This window comes from Lissotriton vulgaris, chromosome 1_1, assembly GCF_964263255.1.
Source record: "Lissotriton vulgaris chromosome 1_1, aLisVul1.2, whole genome shotgun sequence".
Classification (NCBI taxonomy): Eukaryota; Metazoa; Chordata; class Amphibia; order Caudata; family Salamandridae; genus Lissotriton; species Lissotriton vulgaris.
Genome location: NC_141685.1, coordinates 60,493,984 through 60,514,078, shown reverse-complemented (window position 1 = coordinate 60,514,078; position 20,095 = coordinate 60,493,984). Strand labels below are relative to the sequence as shown.

The 20,095-nt window shown below is 43.6% G+C and overlaps 1 protein-coding gene across 1 annotated transcript in view; it reads left to right on the top strand.

The window, feature by feature from the left end:
- LOC147737261 (uncharacterized) overlaps window positions 1-20,095 on the top strand; it is a 365,313-nt gene that overhangs the window by 141,495 nt on the left and 203,723 nt on the right. The gene's annotated exons all lie outside the window — the stretch shown is intronic.

The window sequence follows — 20,095 nt, the reverse complement described above, 5'->3', positions numbered from 1 at the left end:
TGCTGAGCTCCAGTCGGATCGCGTTATGACTCTTCAGAACAGGGTTGCATTAGACGTCATACTTGCAGACCGAGGTGGGGTATGTAAAGTGATCCAATCAAGTTGCTGCATTTTCATCCCAGACAACGCTCCAACAGTATACCAGGCCATTTCCAAACTGCATAAGATCTCCGAATCCATTCACGTGGATAATGGAGACTGGTCTTTGATGGGGTGGTTCTGGGAACTGATATCTGCCTGGGGATGGAAGATTCTGCTAGTCATTGGGATGATCTTAGCCATTCTTTTCCTGTTCTATGTATACAATGTGCTCCTGCAATATGTGGCCTCTGTGCTACATCGTGTGTAAGGAAACCTGTATCAAGAAACGAGCTAAGTAATTGGATGATGCTACAGCAACATCTCAATGACTTTCTGAATATAGACCTGGACTCAGATTAGCGTGAGTATAGGTTATTGCCTATGTAAGGGCAAAAGGAGGGTCTGTGGTACTGAAAATTCTAGACCCGTGTCATATACATCGTCGTACCATGACGATTTTGGTATCGGCAGACCGGTAATGGTTCGAATACTATGCACAAGCACTTCCGTCATGTTCGAGTGACGGAATCACCCGGAAATCGGATTTTTCGTCCGGAACCCTCGGGTTCCATTTTGTGATCGGCAGCCATTTTGTGATTGCCCTCACATAAGGCAATGACTAAAGGCCGAAAACGACCTGAAGGACACGTACACCTTTACTGACTCCTCTGTGACCTGGGCAAGCTGACTCCACTGCCTGAAGCCAAACCTGTCCGGCCAGGTTCTTTCCCAGTGGCCGAGCGAGATCAGAATCAAGGCACAACATGTCATAAACCGATCATCGCACACAAACCATGCCTAATCTCACACACACCTGTCCCTGTTTCTTCTTTATGACCTGTTTTACGAGGAGGAGGTGCCCGTTTTTATTAGGGGTCCGCCAATATCTGATGAAAGTTCTGGGCCTTGCCGGGTAATTGATTATAGACTGGACAAACTGAAATGTGGGCTTATCATCATGACTCTGCTTTTTCTTTGTAACGAAAATATGTGAATGGTTTACTGTAAAATAAGGAATGTTTGCCTGAAGCATATTATTTTGTATATAAGGAGAAGTCTGGCTTTGTAACTTTGAGCAGTCTCCTGAGAACATACATGCTGTTGTACTTCTAGGATACCTGTTACTGGCTGCAGCCAATAAATACGATCTTTGACTTTGTCAAGAAGACGCTGTGTTTCTGTAGTCTGAAACAGGAAGGACTCAAAGTCTTTGGGTGTTCTCCCTGGCACCGCTGGGTTCTTAAAAACCCGGTACTTCAGCCCCTATATCATAGTTAGGGCTCCCAGTTTTATGGTATTTATTTTTTTGCCATTTTCTCTGTATTTATCCACATTTATTTTTGCCACAAGCAAAAGACGACGCTACAGCTAGTATTTTTCCACATTTATTTAAATTGACAATTGTATTAGTTTTCTAGTACACTATGGTATATATTGTACTAGAAAACAAATAACAAGCATTGGCATAGCCAATAGGTCTCGCCTTTGGGAACTTATAAGTATTTCGTTATGCAGCACAATATCCTTGGTGCAACAACATCAACTGTTGCATGGATAAACACTTATAAGGTCCCAAAGGCGAGACCTATCGGCTATACCAGTGCTTGTTAAGGTTTATGGTTCGATAATGGAGCCACTTTTATGTTGGTGCCAAGATAGGAAGGAAGTGCACACGAAAGTGGCTCATACATGAATAAATGGAACTGTGCCAGCGCTGGCATCAGGCTATCTTGCTGTGCCAGGCCTCGCTGCCACTTACTAATTGTAACCGCTACAGCCTGTGATGCCCACAATGCTACAGACCTAGAGTACCAGCAGGCTAAGGGGTCCCTGCTCTCAGCAGCAGCGGTCCCTCCATTTAGTTAGTGCAGGCTGTGATGCCAACTTAAAAGGGGCTCCAAATCCGAGACAAAAATAAAATTAAAACTAACACAAAGTGATCGGCGTACCTATTGCATGGACTGGGCAGTCAGTAGGCAGTGTAACCAGGTCCACAATAGACATTTGGGTACTTCAGAGGGAACCAGGCAGCCAGGGGCTCCTCTGGAGAGTTCAGTTACTGGAATAGTACGGGTGCCTATGAGATGGTAGTGTGGCCAGACCCAGTGCCGTGTAGTGCTGTGAGACAGCCAGTAGTGTCAGGTGGCAGTCATGTGGATAGAACATAAAAGCTGCAGTGGATGAGATATCGCTTCAGTCCTTGAGATGTCTGTCTTCCTGACAGACTTGAGGTTCTGACGGCGCTCAAAAGGCGCGTGAGGCAGCTCCCGCACTGTAACGAAACCTGCTGCCTCTCCCGGGGTTTAGTCCCTTCTCTCTGTCTATTCTCATGGAACCCTGTCTCGCCTATTGAATGTATGAAGGATAATTTCAAATAATAAAGCGCCATTAGGCTGGTGTGCCAATTCTCTATGCAGCATGGCAATTGCGTTCATCAAATAACAATGTTTTCCCCAAACAAACCTGAACGCAGACATGCCCCAGAGCACACATAAATAAATGGTGTTTTCTATCAAACTGTTTCAAAGATTGAGAGACAAACTGATTCCGAAGAAAAATTATTTGTGTTGCGGGTCTCACTATTAGAATATCAAAACCACAAAGGCAGTCACTATGGAAATCGCTGAGAAACAATTGATCTAAAGGGCATTTGCAATTTAGCTCTACCTGGCGGGTCTGATATCTGCCTATGCGAGAAGGGAGAGTGTCGAGGTGAGATTTAATAGCCCTTAGTCTTGAAAGAAAGCCATCATTATGCCGCTGTACCAATTTTTGTATATTGCAAAAAGGTTTTTATAGTTGTCAGTGCGACGGAACAGCCTTGAAAAGGGAGCAATTTTAGGTTGCTGCAAAACAAAAAATCTTTAAGCCGCTGTTTGCCTAGGGAAGGAGAAGTTTGGTCTAAAGACGAAAAATGATGGCATTGGACCATCGGAAAGTATGTTCAAATCTCGGCCTTGACCCAACATCATGTGATTCTGGGCAAATCATTTAATTTCCTTGTGACAAAAAAGTTACATAGTCTGGTTCTTTTGTAAAGCTGTCTTATACCTGTGGGCCAGGTTTGCCCTATAAAGAAACTACAGGTTAAGAATAGTTGCCAAATGCTTTCTGGGAGATGCAGTTTGGGTTCATCCTAGTGCTCTCGTTGAACTACAGTGATGCAAGAGTATGGCAGGAGGCATGGTGTATTTAAACTCATGATCTTTCCAAAGGTCATGGGAGTTCTGCTCAGAGAGTGAGAGGCCCAACCTCTGCTTCAGCAAACAGCATAGATTGTAGGCAGCAGTGCTTTAAAAAAGGCTGTCCACAGCTGTAACATACAATCCCTCCTTAGGGCCTGATTCTGATGTGGTTAGGAAGGCCTCCTAACGGCATTTGCTATGTCCAAATCGGATCGGGAACGTGTCTTTCCAATTGAGGGCCCTATTACGATGAGATTAGGAAAGCATTCCCACCTCGGGCCCGATTAAGATGAGGTTAGGAACATAGGCTCCCGTTGACGTCAATGGGAGTCCAACCAAATCATATCTGGAAGCATCCCGACGCATCATACTCGGTTGGTTGGACTCTCCCGATCCGATTTGGTTGGAAACCATTCCCAAACCCATTTGGTCGGGAAGCTTTTCACACCGCATCAGAATCGGGCCCATAGTGTCCTTGAATCTTTTCCAAATCAGAGTATAACTCAACATTGGGGCAGTCTTAAGATCATAAGGGGGAGCACCCAGCATGTGTCGCAAGCTATGCATAGGCTGTCGATACTGTCAGTGATGCGATTGTGGCAGCCCATAATCACGCATGAGGGTAGCAAAGGGGGACAACTCAGACTATTGAAAGTGGTCACACATGTGAAACAGTGCACATCTTGGCTGGTTCCGTGCTCTCTTGAACCCCTTGTTGAGTGTTGAGGCTGGGTAACCTCTATCTTTCAGTTTTTCGGTTAGCTCAGAGGCTTGCTCCTTGAATTCTTTTAAAGTACTACAATTTCTTCTCAGTCTTAGATATTGCCCGTATGGAAGATTCTCCTTCAAAGGGCGGGGGTGGAAACTGGTGAACTCAAGTAAATTGTTTTTAGCTGTAGGTTTGCAATGGGTTTTCTTGATTAGACTCGTACCGGAAACAGAGATCACTACATCAAGGAAGACGATTGCACTGTTGGAAGAAAAAACGAATACTCAAGATGAAATTCCACTCACATGTGTGACCACTTTCAATAGTCTGTCTAACGTCATGGAAAAGACAATAAACAAGCACTGGAACATCATTAAATCTACCAAAAAAGACTGTGAATAGCCTCTTTTTTCATTTAAGAAAGGTCAGAGTCTTAAGGACGCCCTGGTCCACACCCGCCCCAAAGAAAGGATCCCCCCAAGGATTCCCTCAGTCACGGAGGCATGGGGTTTACCTCAAGTCATTGGACATTACCCCTGCACAGATTGTAGTGTATGTCACCTGACCGAGGTTTCAAAAACACTCAACTTGGAGCAAGGGAAGATCTGGACTCAGGTGTCACACACGAACTGTAACTCAACTAATGTTGTGTACCTGATCACTTGTCCTTGTGCCTTACGATATATAGGCATGACTACTCACAAAATTAAACAGCGTATTTGTGAGCACCGGAGCAATATTAGATGCAAAAAAAAACGACGAAACTGAGCGGTCACTTCCTGTCAAACAATCATACGGCCAATGACATCAGATGGACCGTTATAGAGGTAATTACTGGTACCACTAACATCACAAGCAAGTTGTTTGAGAAAGAACAACGGTGGATTTATCGCTTGGGAACTAATCTAGTGGGATTGAACGATGATATCCCATGGAATACAGTACTGAGATAAAAAGTGGATTGTACTATCCCTCAAATTAAACTGCAGGAATATTTCAAATCCCTGTTTCTCTGATGAACTTATGCAAATTGAGTGCCTTTTTTATTTTTTTCCTTCTTTTTCGTCTCACCCCCTACATAGTTATGTATTGTAAAATCAGAGTGTAACTGAGATGATCTGGGTCAGTCTCCTATCTGTTCCCAGCCTTCTTAATTGGTTGCTTACGGAAAATGAGACCAAGCCATCATATTACAATCTGCTCCCTCTCTCTTTTTTATCAATGTATAGCACTTCCACGCACTCGATCGTGGTGTCCTTTTGCTGCAGCACGGCTTTGTCCTTTCGAAGCGTCTAAATAAAGCACTTGCTACTATGTCCGCAAAATGAGCGTACCGGTCACCATAGCAACATCCGTCTTCTTGCTCTAATTGGCTTTGAAAACCAAGCCTCAATTTCAGTACGAGCTACGCCCACCGGCGTCATGACCATTGCGCTCCAAGCCTCGTTTCCGGCTCTACCACGCCCACACGGATGTGTACGGAACAACGCGGTATCCCTTTAAAACACACTAACCGGCCCCGCTCACTATCGTCGGGGTCCGGTTTAGAGGAGAAGCTAGGTGCCAAAGCGGGTGGCAAGCGTTGAGGGCGTGAGTCCTCTACTTAATTCCACGCGACCTATACTATCAAGCTAAGTATTCCGATCGCAATTGCATTCATATCTTTACCTTTCCTCCCACAGGATGTGCCAGGTACGCTCCTACCCCCCTCCCGAGACCCGTGGTGCAGCTAGCGCCATACTTTAAAGTGAAATAACGGTTTGAAATTACGAACTGTGTGGGGGGGATCACTGACCCTTTGGTCCATTGATCCTTCCTATGGAGTACTTTCACTCGTATTTAAAATTCCCCTTTAGCTACTTAGCATATTTTAATCACTCTTTTGACACTAAACTTCCCAGAGCTAGTGGTATCATCCTTATAGGGTTATATGGATGGTGATAACTTTAGTGTTTATCTGCTGACACTAGTTTGCCACAGTTTGGAGCACTCTGGACAAACGATTGGACTTATGCCTATCATTGATTACGTGTTTGTCTTTTATGTTTGTCTGTGTTTTTTCCTCAACAGGTGCAGAAACACTCCTAAATCAGGAGTGATGGGAATGGGCTATTAGCTCTTCACCCCCCCCCTTTTTCTTTTTGCACTTTTTCACTACTTTTTCACTTTCACATCCCCAGGTTAGGGTGGACGATTAGAAAGTCCATACCGCCGTGGTTCACACTAGTCCTGATGAATGCCTAGGTAAATTGAGACCACTTAAAAGGCTGAAACATGTTGACTGACTTAAATTCTGAATTAAACCAAACCATTACCTTTGGCTGTAAATTCAGACACATATGACCATTTTTAACCGTGTCGTAGGGATCTATTAATAAAAAAAAATTTCAGATACTCTTTAGACACTTTTATAGATATTCCTCACTGCACGCCCTATCACACAACCAGCTCGGCAGTCTTCTGGCGTCGTAGCACACCAAGGAGGCACTCGGCCTCTGAGGTGGGGCCCTATGATGAAGCATGACACTGACTAAGTCGGTGTGTGAGGGCTTTCTTATCCATCCAAATTGGGTGTGCAAACTTGTTCTTTACATGGCTCCGTCTCTGTGGCTACTGAGACACATGTAACCTCTCTTTTTGTGTTTGTATCTAATAACCGGGGACCAAGAGAGTGTTCCTTAATCTCCCTGCCTCTCCTTTTGTTTCTTTCTACAAATTTTGATAACAGATATGGCCCTAGCATGATAGTTTGCGTTCTGTCTGACAAAGTTCTGCAACCACTTCAAGGCTGTCCCTTGAATGCCACAGGAAGCTAGTCTCTCCGCGAGCACTAAATGTGAGATGGTATCAAAAGCCGCGGAGAGATCTAGAAGGATCAGTATCCTCCAATGTCTATTTTCTGTCTGAACGAGGAATTTACAGCGAGCATGGCAGTCTCGGTACTGAAGCCCGGTTGAAATCCGGATTGTGATTGATCCAGAATTTCGTTGTCTCCAGGCATAGACTTAGTTGCTTGTTAATTATACTTTCCAGCAACTTGCCCAATAAGGGTAGTAAAGAAATAGGGTGGTAGTTGCTGAGTTCTCAGGGATCCGCAGTCGGTTTCTTCAATATGGACGTACGAATGCTTCCTTCCATGTTATTGAATGGTACCTGATTGTATTGAATAATTATTGATACTTAGAATTGCTGGCACGCAACGAGTGGCTAATAGGGCCATTGTCTTTAGAGGACAAAGATCTTGGGGTGAGCCAGATTTTGAGAAGGAGAGAGCATTGGAAACTTCCTCAAGCGTGGTTAACTCAAAACAATTTAAGGTGCTAGCTGCCATTTTTTCTAAGCCCTCTGTTCCAGTAGAGGCTTCAAGGTAATGAGAGGTGATAAATGAAAAGTTGGCATAAATATCAATTATCTTTTCTTGAAAATAGATTGCTAACGAATTACAAAAATCTTGAGTTTCCATAGGCAATTGTCTACAGACATGAAGAGATACGAAGTCTTTTACTATATTGAAAAGGGCCTTTGGGACATTACTGGCACGTTCAATTTGGTTAATAATAAATAGACGTCTGGCTGATTTTAAATTCAGATTACAGCTAGACAAGAATTGTTTAAACCGTAGTTTGTTTTGTGGGTCTTAACTAACTCGCGAAAGTCTCTCCAATCTCTTGCATTTGAATTTTTCATCTTTAGATGTAGGAAGCTAAATACAGGTCGGTAATGGCCAAAAATCTGTGAATTTTCCATTACAGACTGATATTTAGCCCTTTCCAATGTAGGAGGCTGTAAATAAGGATTCGGTAATTTACCGATTCGTTATTTTAAGGAATTAGTAAAATACTTATTCCTTATTTTAAGGAATCAGTAAATTACCAAATCCTTAAAACCTTTGTAGGTAGCACTTAAGTGAGTGCATTTTTGCTTTAAGGATTCTCTATTTACCACCAACTACAAGTTGGTGGTAAATACCCAATACCTTTAAAAAGCAATTATTTACTTTTTTCAAAGTGCCATGTGGCAGACATACATGCCCTTAGGGCATGTATGTGCGCCACATATGCACACATGCACAATTCAGGGGTGTAACAGGGTGTCAATGTGACACCCTGCAACCCTTACATGCTCCTGCTATTACCGATTCGGTATTTACCGAATCGGTAATAGTGAATGGCTTCCTATTCATTCCAGGGCCATAGGAATAAATGGGAAGGTATTCCTCATTACCAAATCGGTATTACTGATTCGGTAATAAGGAATATTACCGAATCTGTAAATTTTACCTATTTTTTACCTACATCATATTTACAGATTCTAAAATACCGAATCGGTAAAATTCGGTATTTAAGAATCAGTAAATTGAGATTACCTACATCGGGCCCTAAAGGTATAATAAGTAGATAGCGATGCCGAATATTTTATTTCATACCAATCAAATTACTTCCTGTGTAGACTTGGCGCACCAAATGCAGCAATAGCAGGCAGAAAAGGCTTACTTTAAGGTCCAGTGCCGTCTAATCTATGTTTCTTCTAAACACTAGGGGATTCAAAACTTTATTCGGCTTTATAAATGGAAAAGCCATAAAAGTCATAGATAGGATGCTTTTTTGCAGCATGCTGCTGGGGTTCTGGACAAGGAGATTGAACTGGCTATTAGACGATTATCTCGCTCACCTTTCCACCCTTCCCTAGGGGTTTCTTCTGTTGCTCCATATGCTGGTTCCCATACTCAGTCCCCTCAAGTAGGCTTGGTGGACATACCTCAAGATATGCCTCAAGACCAGGCTGGGGGTATCGTCCCCCTTACACCAGTTGTTGTCACACGGGTCGGTGCCCAGTCTCCAATTTTTAGGTCAGCCCCTGACATGACCCCTGGCAATGGGTGGGGCCCAGGAGGCGCTAAGAGGAAGCGCCCCTCAGTTGGGGGTCCTTGTAAACGCAAAAAGAACATTGGATCACAGTCATCTTCAGCAGTCCACCCAGAAGTGCCTAACCTGGATGCTATTTCATTAGACATGCTCAAAGCAGCCTTGCTGTCAGCATTTGGAACTAAATTGGACCCCATCCTACTCCGACTTTCTGCACTGGAAAGCAACCTGTCTGCATTGATAGCTACTTGCAAAGGGACCGTGTCCTTCTCATCACAAGTATCCCTCCTACAAGGCCTACGATCTCAACCATCATTTCCAGTCCCAGTGGTAGTGGCACGGGGGCAGGAGACAGAGCAGTGTCTATCACGAAGCAGCCTAGTCACGTGGTAGGAGATACAATGGCACCTATTGCCCAGGACTGACCCTAAAGACCGTCCAGCCAACCGGAGGGGGGCGGGGGGCACCCTGAACCCAGCTTCTTCTCATTCTCTGCAATCTCAGGGTTTCAAAGCGGGCGGATTGTACAGTTCCGATGATAGGTGGGAAGGGCTGGAAGCCATGTCCCCGGGGACTAGAATAACTATTCTCTTAGTTTGGATTCTGTTCATCTCCTACCAGAGTCCACGACGCTTGTTGTGGTGTTAGCTAGAGTACCATGCCTCAACCCCGGGACCAAGGAAGACTTTTACCAGCTGAACAATAAGGTGGTGCACTGGCTCAATTCTAACATTGCCCCTGGGCTTAGGGTGGAAAACCAAATTCTCATGGTGCGCCAGACACAGTGGGTTGGTAGCGCCAAGAAATCCTGGCTGGGGGACTGCATTATCATCAATTTAAACAATCCAGTCATGGTAAACCGAATCTTAGGCACGGTTGCCCAGTCTAACTACAGGTGTTGGAACTCAGCAATCTTGACACTCCCGCTGGGATACTTCTACAGACCCAATTATTACCAACTACGGTCCCAGCGCAAGCTGCTCCAAGAGGTGGTCATAGGGGTCGTGCAGAGGGGATTATAGTGGTAAGCACAGCAAATAGGTTGTTGCATTCTGTTGTACATTTCATTCTGCCTTGCCCTTTCTCCTTGTTTTCCCTCTCTGGATCTGCTGCCTGGAATGTATGATGCGTGCCTGCATCTTACATCCTGGGTTCCAGATTCCAGACCAACTGTATCACAAGACCTGTACCTGAACCTGTTAAGATGTGCTGTGCTTCAACTCTTGCTATTATATTAAAACTTTCATGAAAGTCAACTTTAATCTGCCTTGGATCTTTTTACTGGCGACGAGGTAAACCCTACTATTTCTGCCACCATCCTTGGAGCACAGGAGCAGAAAATTTTAATTTTTGGAACCAATTTACAAAGGAGGAAACCTGGGATACATCAGTTTGTCATCCTTGACAACACCAAATATTACTGAAACGTCGATTTTGCTACAAATTACGACATACCAGCGTTTTCCTGCTTATTTTAAACATTTCATGTCTTCAGCAAAAAAACGAAGACCACAATTTTCACAACGAAAGAACATCGCTTCTACCTCCATAATCGGCGCTTTTCCTGGCGTTTCCACCACTTCTACTCCGGCGGATGGGTGAAGTATAAAACTACTTTTCTTCAATTTGAAACGTTTTACACATTTCTTCTGGCGCGAGGCTTTTGCCAGCTCGAGACTTCCTCTGTTTCACGCGCTGTGTCGTCATCACGCGCTGCGTGATCACGTGTAACGCTTCACGCGCTGTGTCATCATCACGCTGCACGCCTCAGCGCCATCTTTGTTTCTATAGCAACGGAGTATACACTCTCCGTTGCGCTGAAAAACCGATGTCTCCTTAACGTTTCCACACGCCGGAAGAAAAAAAGAAACTGCATTTACACGCCGGAACGGATGTCGATGTTCTACTTAATGTTTCCACACGCTGGAAGGTAAAACAAAATACATTTACACGCCGGATGACAAAACAATACTGAAGTAACTTTATTATCGCTTTTATTCCATATTCAAGTACTCTTACCGTTTTTTTTTTACATTCAGCATCTAACGAGAGGATATTTACTTGTGACTGCTATTTTACTATTTAAAAGGAATACTTTAAAACTCTTTTAACTCTTATGTACGTTATCATTTTGTGATATTTTTTTTTTTTAATCAAAAAAAAAAATAATAAGAGCAAGCTACAATGCAGTTTGACCCACCCTCAAAATTTTTGCAAACCAAAGGTGATCCACCCATCCCTTGGACCAGATGGAAAGAGGAATTCTTTACCTACCTTAAAGCCATGGATGGCGAAAGAATGTCTGCAGAAAGAAAAAAAAACATTTTCTTACATTGTCTTGGCTCAGAAGGACAACTTGTCTTTAGAACTTTACCTCCTGTGAGGTCAGGTGGTGATTCAAATGTTTATGATGAGGCTGTACACAGAATAGAGGGAAGGTTTAAACCAGTAACTAGTGTTGCCTTAAACAGGTTTAAATTTTATACCAGGGTACAAGATGAGAATGAGTGCTTTGATGATTTTTTAACTGCTTTACGTGCACTTTCTCTTCATTGCAATTTTGGTCTTATGACCGACGAAATGATTAGGGATCAAATTGTTGTGCATGTCAAAAGCAAGAAAGTACAGGAGCAGTTATGGATTTTAGGGGATCCTAGTTTAGAGACTGCCATTAGTACAGCTAAAGCATTGGAACAGTCCGACAAATGGATCAAATCTTTAGACAAAGCCTCTACTCAAGCTACTCCGTCCATTTCCACGGGTGAGGTTAGCACTGTAAATGTCAAAACTCAAAATTCCAACAAATATGAGGGCAAAGGTAAACAATTTTATTGTTTTAGATGTGGAAGTCCGGATCATATTGCCTCTTTTCCACAGTGTCCTGCTCTAAATAGACAATGTAACAAGTGTAATCGCACTGGTCATTTTTCTAAATATTGCAAAACCTCTGCTAAACCTGTTAATGATTACAAGAAGTCTTCTTATAGTACTCCCAGACGTACTAATAGTAATGTATCCTATGTTGCGGAGAGAGAGGATAATAATCCGCTGGTTAGAGAGTCCGGTATTGTAATTTCTATACAATCTTCATTCGACATGACATTAGCAGATACTTTGCCTCCTCCAAAGAGTTCAGTGAATATTCTAGGCAAAACTCTGGAACTCATGGTGGACTCCTGTTCACCGTGGACCATAATCACTCATGATTACTGTGTAGAGTCATTTGGTAACCTAATTGATGTTAATTCTTTGTGTGAACCTGATATTGATGCCTATAATTTTGATACTTCCAAAATTAGCTTTATAGGTTTTAAAGAAGTCCCTATTATTGTAAAAAATAATTCAGCCATTATTAAGATGTATATAGCATCTAAAGGTGTGAATGTTCTAGGTTGGCGGGACCAAGCTAAGTTGGGGATCTCGTTAAATCCTAGGTTGAAAGATCCTGTGTGTGTCCTTGCCATAACAGATGGGGACTATGACTTGACATCCATGTCTAAAGAGATATCCATCTCTTTTCCCAATGTTTTTTCTGAGAAGCTTGGAAGATTGAATGGTTTTACGCATAAAATCAAAGTTAAACCAAATACTGTACCCCTAAAGCAGAAGTTGAGAGGTGTTCCCATCAGTGTCAGAGAGGAGCTCAGAGTCATGCTTGACAACATGGTTAAAGATGGGGTCATAGAAGAGGTAGAATCCTCAGAATGGGTTTCGCCTATTGTTTTGGCGATTAAACCTGACAAAACAATTAGGTTGTGTGTAGACCTGAGAGCGTTAAATAAATGTTTGGTTACTGACTGTCACCCGTTACCCAACATAAATGAAATGTTGTGCATGCTTGACGGTGCCTGTGTGTTCTCCACATTAGACCTAAGGTCCGCATACCACCAGATTGAGCTCACAGAAGACTCAAAACACTTCACCGCTTTTATCACTCCCCATGGATTGTTTCAATTTAAAAGAATGCCTTTCGGCCTAGCGTCGGCCGCTTCTGTTTTCCAGAGGGCAATGTATCACATATTCAGGGATCTGAATGTATATGTCAAATGCTTTCAAGATGACATTCTTGTCTTTTCTAAAAATATCTCTGAGCACGATTGTCACCTTAGAGAGGTTTGTTCCAGGTTGGAGAAATTTGGCTTGACCATTAAAGCTAGTAAATGCAAGTTTTTTTGTAAGACGGTAGACTATTTGGGCCACTCACTTTCAGGGGATGGAGTTGTACCAAAAAGAAACCTTGTTGATGCTATTGTTAAGGCCCCTTCCCCTGACAACAAGGAAAAGTTGCTATCTTTTGCAGGGCTTTGCGAATATTATAGCAAATTTATCAAAAACTTTGCTAACAAAATGGAGCCTCTCAGAGAACTTACTAGGAGTTCTGCCCAATTTATTTGGTCGGAGAAGCAGGAACAAGCTTTTAAACAAATCAAAGAGGAAATCGTTAATGCTCCTACTTTGAAGTCCTTTTGTGTCAACAAAAAGTGCATTATTACTGTTGACGCCAGCCTTTATGGCATTGGTAGTGTGTTAAGTCAGTCATCTGGTAAGGATGAATGGTGTGTTGCTTTCTCCTCAAGGACCTTATCTCCCACGGAGAGAAGGTACTCGGTAATTGAGAAGGAACTTCTGGCCTGCATTTGGGCTGTTGAGCACTTCAGGAATTATGTTTGGGGAAATCGTTTCGTACTACGTACGGACCACAAACCGTTGGTTGGGATTTTATCTCCTGGAGGTGGATGGAACTCCACTGCGCGCATAGCTCGTTTGTCCTCACGTCTTCAAGAGTATGATTTCGATATTGTGTATGTTCCTGGTAAATGTAACGTGACTGCTGATTTTCTTTCAAGGTTTCCTTGTGAAGATGCTCCAAACACGGATAATGACATTGATGTTGTTGCTTCTATTGGAGATTGTGTTTCCAAGGAATTCATCTCGTTACCGGAGGATGAATGGTTTATTGAACTTGGCAAGGATGTGGTCTGCCAACACCTGTTTGATTTTGTTAGGAATGGTTGGCCACCCCATAGGGGTGTTTCTCCGGATATAGCTCCTTTCTGCCAGGTTTCATCGGAAATTGATGTGTTTTCTGGTTTGCTGTTCAAGGCTGGTAAATTAATTCCACCTCAATCCTTACAAGAGAAGATTCTTCGTCTCGCTCACCAGAGTCACATTGGCATGTCATCGATGAAACGCCTAATTAGAGAGAGCTTTTGGTGGCCGGGAGTGGACAAAATGGTGGATAGGCTGGTGAGAGATTGTTCGCATTGTGTTAACAGTGACAAAATGCTTCATGTGACCTCAGCTCCCCTCAAGCCTGTGTCTTGGCCCACTTTTCCATGGCAGAAAGTGGGTTTTGATATATCTGGCCCATTTAAACAGTTGCCCTGTAATGCTCGGTATGCCTTAGTTTTGGTAGACTACCACTCCAAGTGGCCCGAAGTAAAATTCGTTAGCTCTGTTTCTTCCCAATCAGTCATTCTTTTCCTAAAGGAGGTCTTTGCCAGGGAGGGATTTCCTGAAACCTGTGTCACAGACAATGGTGTTCAACTTGTGTCAGATGATTTTGAGAAATTCCTTAGTGCATGTGGAATCAAGCATTACACCACCTCTCTCTATGAGCCTAGGGAAAACGGCCAAGTTGAACGCTTTAACCGTGTTCTCAAGGATTGTTTGAATGTTGTGCAGACTTCGGATGATAGTTGGGTGGATGTTGTGAGGAAAAGATTGTGGACATATCGTATCACTCCTCACTCTATTACAGGTGTTAGTCCCTTCAGACTCCTTAAGGGTAGGGAGCCTCCTTCTGATATATGTCCCTGGTGGATTAAAAAACTTGATGTAAGACTTGATGTTAATAATTCTGGTTGTGACCTTGCTGCTGTGGCCAAACGGGTTGAAAACAAACAACTACAAATGAAAACCATGTTTGATTCCAAAATGAAAACCAAAGATAATGACTTTGTGGTGGGGGATTGGGTACGAATTAGAAAACCTGGTTTTTTGGTCAAGGGTCTTTCTAAATTTTACCCTCCTATCAAAATTGTTAAAGTCTTTAAAAACAGCGTTGCCACACAGGATGGTAGAGTGTGGAATGTCCGCAGAGTGGCTAAATATTGCAATCCTGAAAATGTACGTTGCTCTTCTTCCTCTACTCAGCGTAGTTACCAGAGGAGACCTGATGTGTTTCCCGTTTTGCCTCCACCCAGTTCTGTTCATCTGGATTCCTCTGTTGCCTCTAGAGTTAAAATTTCCAATAGGCATAAGAGTGTTCCCAGCAGGTATCTAGATTAATGTTTTTTTTTTTAAGGGATAAGATGTGTTGCATTCTGTTGTACATTTCATTCTGCCTTGCCCTTTCTCCTTGTTTTCCCTCTCTGGATCTGCTGCCTGGAATGTATGATGCGTGCCTGCATCTTACATCCTGGGTTCCAGATTCCAGACCAACTGTATCACAAGACCTGTACCTGAACCTGTTAAGATGTGCTGTGCTTCAACTCTTGCTATTATATTAAAACTTTCATGAAAGTCAACTTTAATCTGCCTTGGATCTTTTTATAGGTTTACTCCTCTGAGCTCATAGGAAGATTGCGATTGATGATGAGTGGGTCCCTCGGACCCTGTGGCACCCGCATCCCAAGGAAATGTATCGCCTCTGGAACAGGTATCGAGTGTGAATGGAGGGTGTACATTTCTTTCTTGGAATATCGTGGGGCTGGAGAGTAAGATTGGGAACACCGAATGGTTGGCCCTTGTTAAGAGTTTTGATGTGATATGCCTCCAGCAAACTCGGGCTGGAGACAGTAATTAGCACCTGGATGGCTATAAAACCCTCTTTGTTCCAGCTACCCCATCCAGGTCAGGGAGAGCCAAGAGGGGGCTTATCACCTTTGTTTCTCTAGCTGTCCTTGGCATCACGATGCGTAATCATTTCTCTATTGGCGCCGGGAGACCCCTTGTGGGTAGCTGCGCGCCCTATAAATTCAACTACAAATACAAATACAAATCTCCGCTCCCTGTAGGAAGAAAAATGCTACTTACCAGTGTGCATCTGTTCTTGGCATGTAGAGCTACAGAGATTCACACTCTGTGCATAGATGGCCATCTGGTGTGGGGCTCGGATGCTTGCACCTTGTTGTTGTCTCGGAAGAAGTCTTTTGTAGTCACAAGATAGGTGACTCCTCCCTTGGACGACAGTGCGCATGGGCATCAACTTCATCCTCAGATTGTTTTTCGCCATGAAGGGAAATGATGGAGTTTGTAAGAAACAGAGATGTCCATGAGAAAGTATCTAAGATAACACTGGAACAGATACAGGTTCCGTGGAGGTGGGGGAGCGTGTGAATCTCTGCAGCTAACATGCCAAGAACAGATGCATACTGGTAAGTAGCATTTTCCGTTCGAGGCATATGAGTCGCAGAATTCACACTCTGTGCATAGACTGTACAGCCGTGTCTCCCCTAGCGGTGGTTGCCTGCATCTGTTGCAGTGGTTTGAAAAAGTGTTTGCCTGCATATCTACACAATAGTGTTTGGTGAAGGTGTGTGTAGTAGAACATGTTGCTGCCTTACACATGTCTTCTAGGGGAATGTTCCCTAAGAATGCCATGGAAGCCCCTAGTTGGCGTGTTGAGTGCGCTCTAGGGGGAATTGTTAACATGCATTTTGCTTTCTGATAGCCTATTTGAATGCATTTTACTATCCACATAGCAATTCCAGCATTGAAAATTGGGTTGCCTTTATGAGGTGGTGAGAAAGCCACAAACAATTGTTTTGTTTTCCTAAATGCTTTAGTCCTGTCTATGTAATAAAGTAAAGATCTTTTGACATCAAGCGTGTGAAGACCCCTTTCCGCTACAGAATCAGGGTTTTGGAAAAATACTGGTAACTCTACTGATTGATTAAGATGGAATGGAGAAATCAACTTTGGAAGAACTGTTGGGTTTGTTCTAAGTTTTTGGTGTGGAACTATTGAGAGTTCGAGGAGTGTTGTGAACCATGGTTGCCGTGCCCATGTGGGAGCAACCAGGATCATCTTGAGAGACTAATGTTTGAGCTTGCGTACTACTAGGGGGATAAGTGGGAGTGGCAGAAAAGCGTACGCAAATCTCCCTGACCAGTTCATCCATATTGCATTGCCCTTGGACAATGGATTGGGAACCTGGCAGCGAAGGTGTGGCATTTTGCGTTTGAGTGTGTGGGGAACAGATCTATGTCTGGTTGGCCCCACTCTTGGAAGAAAGGTTGAAGGACTTGTGGATGAAGTTCCCATTCGTGTATTTGTTGAGTCTGACGACTTAACAGATCCGCTATTTGATTGTTTACTCCTGGAAGATGTTCTGCCAGGAGTTACATGTTTTGTGTAATGGCCCACCTCCATATACTTTGCGCTAGGTGAGACAGCTGCAAAGAATGTGTTCCTCCTTGCTTTTGTATGTAGTACATTGCTGTCATATTGTCCATCCGGACTAAGACAGCCTTGTTGAGAAGATGTACTTGGAACTAGAAATATTGCCAGTGGTTCTAGGTGATTGATGTGGAGCGCTTTTTGTTGAGTGGTCAACTTGCCCTGAATTGTGTGATTTAGGAGATGGGCTCCCCAGCCGCTGAGTGATGCAGCTGTTGTTAGCACTATTTGTGAAACTGGCTCTAGGAACGGCCGTCCTTTGGAAATGTTTTGTGTGTTCCACCACTGCAGAGAGCCATGTGTTTGGCTGTCTACCAACATCAGATCTGTAAGTTGTCCCTGAGACTGATTCCACTGACATGCCAAACATGCTTGTAAAGGACGCATCTGAAGTCTTGCGTGAGGTACGATGAAAATGCAGGAGGCCATCATCCCTATTAGCTGCATAAACACTTGTGCTTAGAGAGAGTGTTGAGGCTGAAACTTGGTGATGAGGGTTTGCGTGCTGGCTATCCTGGCTGGATTGGGGTATGCTAGAGCTTTGCAAGTGTCTATTGTAGCTCCAAGATACTGATGTACGTAGGAGGGTTGAAGGTGTGACTTGGTGTAGTTTAGTGTGATCCCTAAGTCGTGTAATAGCTGGATCATTTGATAAGTGTGATGAACACACGGACGTATGACTTGGCTTTTAAGAGTCAGTCGTCCAGGTATGGAAATGCGTGGATTTGCTGCCTTCTTAAGTGCGCTGCTACTACTGCAAGGCACTTTGTGAACACCCTAAGTGCTGTGGTCACCCCAAATGGAAAGACCTTGAACTGATAATGCTGGCCGTCCACTGTGAATCTTAGGTATTTCCTGTGAGCAGGGTGAATGGGAATTTGGAAGTAGGAGTCCTTGAGATCTAGTGTGGCAAGGAAGTCGCCTCTTTGAAGCAGTGGAAGGATCTGCTGAAGAGTGATCATGTGAAAATTATCTGATTGAACGTAGAAATTGAGAGGTATGAGGTCCAGTATTGGTCTTAGAGTCCCGTCTTTTTGGGGGATTAGGAAATACAGGGAGTAAACCCCTGATTATTGATGTTCTATGGGAACTGGCTCTATTGCGTGCTTTTGAAGCAGTGAAAGACACTCTTGTTTGAGGAGTGTTAGATGTTCCCTGGACATTGGACGCTGTCTGGGTGGTAAGTTGAGGGGAGTAGTAGAAAGTTCCAGGCAGTAACCATACTGGATAATATGTCTTACCCACTTGTCCAGTGATGGAATTCCAGACAGGTAGGAACTGTGATAGTCTCCCTACGACCGGAGTGGAATGGGCTGGAGGGAAGTCACTGCTTCCTAGCGGGGGAGGTGCGAGTGTTGTTGTTACCTCAACCTCTCCCTTTGTTGTTACTTTCCCTGTATCCACCTCTAAAATATCCCCTACTGGGAGATGTTTGTGTGGTGTTTTTGTATGAAGAGGAAGTAGTGTCTGTTCCAATGTTCTTGGATGCTCCTCTGTAGAAGGAGCGGCGAAAGGAACCACGTGTGGATGGAGACTGTAATGCGGAGTTCTTCAATCTGTGGGGCACGCCCCCTGGGGGGGTGCAACACCGTCTCAGGGGGGGCATGCACTCCACCCTAAAATCACACCTTTGCCCTCAACACTACTTCACCAGCAGGCAGAGGCGCACCATCCTAGTTTCCAAATTTCAGGGGGCTGATTCTTCAAGCAAACGGCAGAGTGGAGCGGCAGGAGCCCTAAGAAAGGGTGAAAACCATCAAAGCCTCGTGAACAAGTGAATGGTCTTTAAACGACCTGTGAAGTGCTCGGGTGAGGCTCTGTGTGCACGGGAAGGCGGACGCTGTCTCAGCCTGGGCAGCACACACAACGGGAGGGGGGGAAGCAGTGAAAGCTGAAGCCCTTTGAGTCCTATAAATGTTTATGTTAATGTCGAAGTTTTCGTGTACTGGCATTTGACTCAATATGATTTACTATCGCAAAGGGTTCATCCCTGCTGGAAAGTCGGAACGTGTATGTGTACAATGAGTCATGCTGTATATTCGCAAACTGAATTTTATGAGGTTTGAGGATACCTATGAGTTACTTTTCTCACAGAGATCGTTTTTTTTTACTGTGGAACTTTTACTTTTGTATAAATAACATGGGTTTAAAACCACCGGACAGTGAGGCTGAATTTCTTGTTTTCCAGACATTTTCAGACAATAAAAATAGCAAGATAATTCTGGTGAATAATGTTTTTTGTGTGGCAGAGATCAGCATTTAGTTTAGTGGCAGTTTTCTCGCTAATAAAGTAGCGCAGAGGGTTCATACTGATTTCTGAAGTGGGCCATATTAAACAAAAAAAGGATGGCAGGATGGCAGGTTGCAACAATGTCCAAAAACCCTTAGCACGTGTGATTTATGTACATAGAAACTGGGCACTGAACACACAAAATCTCAACCCGAATTAAAAAGAGGAGAATGTTTACATTTTGTAGATGTCACTTCCAAGTTCATAAATTCAACGTGCTTGCACATTATCTCCATTCAATGAGTGTTTCCAAGGTAGAAATGCGTGTGAAGGGTAGTGATTAGATGTTCACACACATACGACACTTTAGCTCTTTACTTGGACTTAATTCCTTAGTTTTACTTCTGAGAAAGTGTTACTCAGTATCACGAACTTAGTAGTAGAATGTGCCAAGTACACTGAAACCATGAAAATGTCTCATATAAGCAATCTGAAAACTTGGCATCTAGTCTTCACTCTTCTGAGGCTTGCCCAGTGCCCTGCGGTCTGCGGTGGGCTTACTGTTGAGTCCCAAAATCAGCACAAGGCATTTTGCTTTTTCCATGTGTGCTGCACAAGACAG